Here is a 7,971-nt window from a genome sequence, read left to right as displayed (position 1 = left end):
ACCGGTGACATCTATGTCTTGCACATCCCGTCTGAAAATCAGTATGATGATATCTTCACCAACGGTCTTCCACCACAGTTATTTTTCAATTTTCTTTCTAGTCTAAGCGTCTGCTCCTCTCCCACTCAGACTAAGGGGGTGTAATAGATTAAATATTATCTTGTTTCCTTATTTATCTGGGAGAATATTGTTTCCCAGAGTTACGCCTGTACTCTGGTTATGTCGACAGACATATCACCAAGTGAAGAATAAGGTTTTCCCTCAAGGGAGTTATTCACAATCCAAGACGACGGTATTATAATTCAAGATATTATAAGTTTGAAAAAACAATTAAAAAAAATGCTAGTTTGAAAAAATAAAAAAATAAATGTCAGTTTGACGATATTCGATCACACGTATTCCACTTTTTTAATGGAGCCGATTTGCTCTACCCTTCTCTTTCCTCTTCAGTTTCCTCTCCATCTCTTTTCTAAACGAAAACCTTACTGTCGTTTCCTCCTTTTCTGCTAAGACCTGCTCCATTTGGAGCAGATTTATTTTCTCTTTTGTTTTTCCATTGCTTAGATTGTATTTTACTTTCTGCCGTGGTTTGTAATTTTTTTTCTTTTTAATTTCTGTTTAAGTAGTTTAAATCTACTTCCTTTGAAAATTAGTTCTTCTGGACTTTTTTTTTTGGGAAGGGGAGGTGTGTTCTTTAGTTCGTATCCTTCAGTTTGTTGTTTAAAGCAATGTCAATGTTATGTGATTTGCAGCGATCTCTCTCTTCACGACGAGCTTCTCCGGCAGGTTTTTGATTTTGAAGATCCTCACATATTTGTATCTTGGGAAGCAGGATCTTTTGATTTGGGTGATTATTTTTATTGTTGCAGTGAAGAGTTGTGTTCTTTGTCTTCAAAGAAATCATTGCATATCACCAATTTCAGCGCCAATCTTCAAGCAAAAAGCAGCAGAAACTATTGTCCTTTCCTTGGTATCATCTTCTCCTAAACTTTTTCAGTTTGGTAATTTTCCTATTGATGGTGCATGTTGATCGACTTTATGTGTTATCGGATGTTATATCTAGGTTTACACTAATTTTTATCTTCCACTAACTTTTGATCTTGTGATCCTTCCTTTGGAATGGATCTCTGGGTTTGTTAGTTAGTTTGGGTTGTTTGATTTCCTCAAAGAGTGGTGTTTATTTTAATCTTTTCCAGTGGAAAATAAGCTCTGTCGTTCTCTCCGGCGAGTTCTCAGACTTACAAAGGATAAAATATAGACTTACATTCTAAAACTAAAATAGAAAACAAACTAAAAATTGTCACAAACTCAACCAAAGATGATATCAATATTAAAATAACACTGAGGCTAAGATTCCACTATTTTCCAAGTTCAAAGTGATTTAATCCCAATAATTATATTTGCAATTTTCTCGTTCAAGTTGATTCTAACTATTGGAACAAGTAGATTCTCAAAAAAAGAAGTGTAAATCCGAAGCATAGAACATCAAAAACCTAGGTCCAAGTATGCTCTATCAAAATAAATAACAATTGCTTAACAAAAATCATTCAAACAATTTTCAACCAAGGCAAATAATCATAAAATAATTACAAATAAATAAATAAAATAGGATATACCACTTCTTGTTTGAAAAATAGCTTCTTATATCGCTTCAGCAATGGGGTTTAGCTCCTCATATTAATCACTTGCTCAAAATATTTGTTTATGGTTCAAAAGTTGATTAAAAGATGAAAAACTATAACACTGATTCTTTGCAACGCTGTATTGGTGTTGCAAAACAAAGGACTATTCTTACAAAAAAGTCACTGTAGCAGAGTTACGAATTTGAGACGTTGTTCTTATTTGCAACGCTTGTTCTTCAGCAGCAGCAGAAACACGGGTTTCCTGCAACTTGATCTTCTCAGCTCTGTAGTGTTACAAACTTCTCTGAGACTGCTCCAATGACTTCGTAACCTTCCCTGGAACTCGAACACACCTTTTATACTGCTCAGAAATCTAAAAATAGCGATTAATTCTCTCTTTTTCTTTTCGTGCAAGCCACGACAATAATCTTCCCTACCGATTTCCTTAAGCGTTTATAAGACTTTTAAATCATCCTAAACTCTTCCTTAGATAGAATATCACCTTAGGAAACAATCTCAAGCCTTTAGTCTCCCTGAAATTCCTAAAATAATTCCACAAAGTTTCCGTGTTCACTTCAACCTCCGTTTCCTTTTTTCGGATTATCCAGCCCAATTTGATCGATTCCAGCGCACATACCAAGCCTGTTATGCTCAATCACGTCCATACCAACAAATTTCAGCGATTGAATCTCTAAAACACCTTCGAAATCAGTCCCCAACTCTGGTTCGTCTGCAACATTTTTCCCCGCCAATTTCTGAGTTTAAAAACGATGAAGATGACCTCCCCCTATCCTGTGCTGGTCTCCCTTTAGCTAATGCCTGGAAATGGATGCCCCTTAGTAATTGGTTACCCCTTATCCATTTGAGGGGTCCGAATAGCAAGTGTCCTCCGGGGTGCCCCACGCAACTTTTCGAGCAGATTTTTCCAAAAATGTTTATTGGCCAAAAATACCTACACACACATAAAACCCATAATAAGTACAAAATGAGCATTATCAATATATAGAATCGAGATAAATTAGACACAAAAATGTGTCTATCAGCGAGCTTCCTTTGTACCAGCAGAAAAAGATGAGATCCAGTATAAGACTTTTAGAAGAGTGTTATATCTGTAGGTTATTAAAAAAATTATTTTTCTGAGTTGTGAATCTAGCTTCACCGATTCAATTTCTCCCGTAAAGGCGAGTGTTACTGTTTAACGGTGTACGGTGGAGATTCTGGTTACGGGACTCGAGTTACGAGATTCTGGTTACATGATTTTTTTTGGAAGTCACTTAGTTGTAAGCCTTGTTTGTTTAAGATTCTTGTTGTAACTTCGAGGATTTTCCTGTTTATTTATTTAAAAAAAAAAAGTCTCCCACAATTTTTGTGTAAACAAAAGAAGATTATATAGGGGTTTCAAGTTTATGATTTTAAGGGTCCCTTATCCTACTAATTTTGATAATGAGTATAACATTTTATATTAATTAATGCTTATTATTAGATTAACTAAATTAAGTAAGACTAGTGATTAGGTTAGACTATTAATTCGATTATAGTTATTGTTTGAAAACCAAAAATCAAAGAAAAAAAGAAAAATGTTGTTATTTATTTATTTTTTTTGAAAAGAGAACATACATTCCTAACCGTAATAGGATATACGATTGGGAGTTCATATTTTCGCTACCGTAGATAAAGTCAGGGTAACTTGTGGGAAAATTTTGAAGATTAACACCTACGATTGGGAAAATTCTGAATTTTTTTTTCAAAATTTAATATTCTGTTAGGTTTTCTAACCGTAAATATTATATACGGTTGGGAGTTCATATTTTCCCAACCGTAGGACTTGTTTACGGTTAGAAAATCATTATTTCCCAATCGTATTTAGTTCTGGAACTAATTTTTAAATCCCTAATTTTATCAAATATAACCTATAGATGCAATTAAAAGGCAGAAAATGAGGGGTGAGTTTTTCTGAATCTTACCCAACTCGATTTTCCTCTTTTACGCCTTTTTGGCATAAATGTCAATCATTTTTTCAATCGTAATCCCTCAAAATTTCGTACCTGTAAACGTATTTTTTTCACAACCTTTGCAAATCTTTCCAATGGTCATATATTCGTTTTGGTATGATTTTTAGTGACGTCATTTCCTTTAGTATGACAATTAGGTTTGCGTTCATCCCGCAACTGTTTTCTATTAACTGTTCAAGGTGCAGTTCATCATCCTCTACGAACCCAGTTTTTAGGGTTCAGTAAATGGAATATTAATAACTCAAATCTCGTATGCCGAAGTGCAAGCAGGAAACAAAAATTGGGTTTGCTATAACTGATCAAGTCTAATGGCACACCTCTATCAGTATCACCAAAACCAATATTCCATTAAAGTTCAATCTAAACCCTATTATATCTATTCAACTAAGTCTTCCAAGCCGTGTCATATTGTTTTTCAAGAGTGTCACACCAACGTGATTTGCTTGGTTATTGTCTCTCCTTGTCCATGGTGTTTACTTCAAGTAGCTGTGATGTTTCATGTTTTTCTTTGGTATCTATACAAATAATATCATCAGTTCGGAGATATTTGAGAGAAAATCATTATCTAGTGGCCCGAAGAATGAAAAAAAAAAGTAGAAGTATATATCGACTACACCATATCCTGGTTTTTGCAACGCCGGGAAATTCTGTTTTGCAACAGATAAATTGTGATGGAGCAACGAAAATATACGTTGCAAATAAAATATCCGTTGCTTCATTTATAAATTAACTTTTAGTAATTTAGTATAATTTTTGCACCGTTGATAGCTTGCAATCCTGCGGTTATGTTATTTTCAAGGATTTTAGGATTAATATTGTTATTTTTATTATTTATCTCAAACTCGTTAAGAAAGAGAAATGAATATCACCACGAACTCTTTTTGTGTTTGTTATCTTCCTCCTAAACCCAAACTCTGAAAATATCACAGATCTAACCTAAACGCTCACAATCAAAGACTAATTCCAACCTCAACCCAAAATCAAAACCCATGTATCAGATCTAAAGAAAACCCCTCTTTTGTAGCCCTAGATTTAGATTATTTGTTCGTAAAACCAAAAGCAAAATCTCATCTAATTTTAGTGTATTTGTTCATATGCAAAAACCTCTCATCATGAAATCAAGTCTGATTTGAGAAACTAATCCTAACCACATCTTTGAATCAAAATCCATCTCTGAATCAGAACCATAATCCTTTAACATCCCTTAATTTCGTAATCCTAGATCTAATTGATTTTTCTCCTGAAATCAAAGAAAACCCCATCTCATATTCGACAGAGCTGAAAGTACAAGAAGAAGACGCCACCAGGTATAAACCTTGATCTTTTTACCCTTTTTTTTGTTATTATTGCTTGATTCTGTAAAGATTTTGCATTTTTTGTTTTTGTTTGATTTATTTGATGGAATCCTAAAGCATGGGTTTTATTTGATTTCAGTTCTTTGGTGTTTTATATGTTTGTGTGTAGTGCTGATGGTTAAAGTTGATGGTGTGGGCTGTTTGTTTGATGGTGTGGTTGGTTCTACAGATTTGGGGCTTTAGTTGGTGGTGGTGCATCATTTGATTCTGCAAAGATTTTGCATTTTGCATTTTTTATTTTTGTGTGATGTATTTGATGGAATCCTAAAGCATGGGTTTTATTTGATTTCAGTTCTTTGGTGTTTTATATGTAGTACTGATGGTTAAAGTTGATGGTGTGGTTAGTTCTACAGATTTGGGGGTTTAATTGGTGGTGGTGCATCATTTGTTTGGTGTTTGTGATAAAACCCTTGGATCTGTTATGAAAATTCATGCTAGTGGTGGTGATGCAGATAGAAATTGGTGGAGATTTGACTGAAATTTGTGGTTGGCGATTTTTGCTTCTTGTTGTTGTTAGTTGTGTATTTTTTAGCATCATATATTGCTGCTAAAGTGAGTTGACTTGGATTTGTTTTCTTAGGTTTGAAAAGTGATGAATCTATGATGCACATTTTGATAACCTCCACGGGTGCGGTCACTCACTTTCCGATGGTTTGTTGAGGGCTACTGATGTTATGATTGCGGTAAGATTGCTGCTACATGTGGGTACGGAGATGTCATTTTAAATCTATCTTACATCTATATGTTTCGTTAAATAAGAACAATCTGTATTAGTTTTTGATTTTATCTTTTTATTTGGGTATTGTTCTTTGTTAAGATCTGCAATAACCCATGTATGGATCTTTTTTGTCAAGGTATATTTTTGTTGTTAACTATGTATTGGCTTTTACTAAATCTGCAGCAGGACATGAAAATGAAGCTGATACCAACAAAAACACGTAGGTGGCATTCTTACACTGAACATATAATGCTTGTCTCTATCCTTGATTGTTTTTATCTTTTTTCTTTTACTTTTATATTAATGGTCTCCAATTTACTTGTGATTGGGCTTACTGGCAGCGAAAATAGAGAGGCATATAGCTCAAGAAACAAAGGCTGAGAAGCATATTCGCTGGACTTCCTTAACCGATGATTTTTTTTCTTCTGCAAATAGTGTGCTGCTCTCAATGATCTTGTTGTGCTCGACCTTGTCTCTACCATCAGCTCTCTGCAACGACCACCATGTTCAACTCCACCAACATAACCAGTACCACTACCAAGTCAATGAAGGGTACCCCGTACTGGATGGATCCAAAAGACATTCTCCAAACTAGGCATAGCTTGTAAGGATCCGAATAGACCACTATCTTATTTCTTAGAATTTTCCCTTAAAGTTTGATGGATCGGTCACCTTTTATCTTTTTCAACTGGAAGTTGATTGCTGACTAGTCCTAATGATATTATTTTTCCCTTATAGTTCTTCCGATATTTGGAGTTTTGGATGTACTATGATTGAGATGGGTACTGGAACCTTGGAGTCAACAGTTCTAAGAGGTAGGCTCTAATTTGTGCTTCTGTTTTCTAACATAATTTGTAAACCATGATTAACTATTAGGCCGATAAAAACAGAATATTTACACAGTAGACACCGCCTCAGTTGCAATATCAATAAGGGGTAATCTATTTGGTCATCAAGTGTGTGTCGTGAAAAGCAAGGAAAATAAGTTCAATAGTAACATTAGTAAATCTCTATAAGAAAAAGAAATAAAAGAGAAAAAAAAAAAAAAGCTTACTTACCATCACCATCGCTATCTTCCACCTGAATACATCTCCACAATGAAATAAGAGCATCTCAAGTGGATTAGTTAGTTTGGTGACTAACCATTTTCAAATGTTTTAATGTAGCTGATTCAAAATCTAAATACATGTTTTTATCATGCCACCGCATTAAGGAAGCACGCTATATATCGACGACATACAATGCTTTCAATTTTGTTTCACGTTTTGCATAATTTCTTCTCATTCTCTTTTCCTACATTAATTTCAGCACATGCTTAAGATGGAGCAGGAAGAGTACAGCTAGGAAAAAATTAACTGGAGCATTGAGTTCATTGACAAATTGGTTTAGTACATCCTTCCTGTCCATTGTGCCAAGTGCAGAAAAAGAATGAGGTTTGCTATTCATGAATCCATGATGTAATACCTTGTTCAGAATGGAATTTCCTTGTGTAAATTCAAACTAAGTTCATAATTTTGTAAAATGTTGCAAGGATGAATGATGTTGTAAGGATGAGTGATTTTCTTATCAGGTCAGGGTTTCAGATTATTTGTAATACTGGAATTTCGTAATATGTAATTTTTTTTAATTCTGGTAATGTATTTTGCAACGCATATATATATTGCTTAAATTATTTGTACGTTGCACTAAGTCTAATTAAAGCAACTCATGCAGCAACGTTTAAATCGTTGCTTTAATTATATTTTAGCCACGTTTGTAGACGTTCCGTATAATTTGTCACGTCGTGTAAGCAATATACATAAGCGTTGCTTAAAATAATAGCAACGAAAATATACCTGGTAAATTGGGCATTTTGGTGTAGTACCATCAGAATAATGATTCAGACGTATTGTTCGGGATATACATTTGTGTTTGGAGTAGTTGTCAATAAGTTTTAATAAAGGACATTACAATATAATGGTCGTTGGAGTCAAAGTTTTGTGGTTGTTGGAGTTGCCAACTAAATTATGTCTGAAACTTTTATAGCCATAAGATAACAATGACTTGGATAGTGCTGACGTGACTTCACCAAAATCAAGAGTGATTATGATATCGATTTATGACAACATGAGATTCTTATATTATACATCAAGTTTTGTGTTTGTCTATTAAGATGTCTGAGCAATTATTTGTGTATCATAATGTGATTTTTTTTGTGCATGCATCTTCTGTTTTTCTTTATTTGAAAGGTCTCAGATACTAGTTGAAACATCTTAAATATGATT

The 7,971-nt window shown here is 34.1% G+C and overlaps 1 long non-coding RNA gene across 1 annotated transcript; it reads left to right on the top strand.

Moving 5' to 3' along the window:
• Nucleotides 1–3,598: 3,598 nt before the first annotated feature.
• Nucleotides 3,599–7,334, top strand: LOC113306764. Its single transcript, XR_003338823.1, has 7 exons — nt 3,599–4,941; nt 5,099–5,475; nt 5,570–5,672; nt 5,891–5,927; nt 6,049–6,311; nt 6,446–6,522; nt 7,016–7,334. It is a non-coding gene; the product is annotated as an uncharacterized LOC113306764 (long non-coding RNA).
• The last annotated feature ends 637 nt before the right edge of the window (nt 7,335–7,971 follow it).

This window comes from Papaver somniferum, chromosome 8, assembly GCF_003573695.1.
Source record: "Papaver somniferum cultivar HN1 chromosome 8, ASM357369v1, whole genome shotgun sequence".
NCBI classification, from domain to species: Eukaryota; Viridiplantae; Streptophyta; class Magnoliopsida; order Ranunculales; family Papaveraceae; genus Papaver; species Papaver somniferum.
This window is presented reverse-complemented; position numbering and strand designations above follow the sequence as displayed.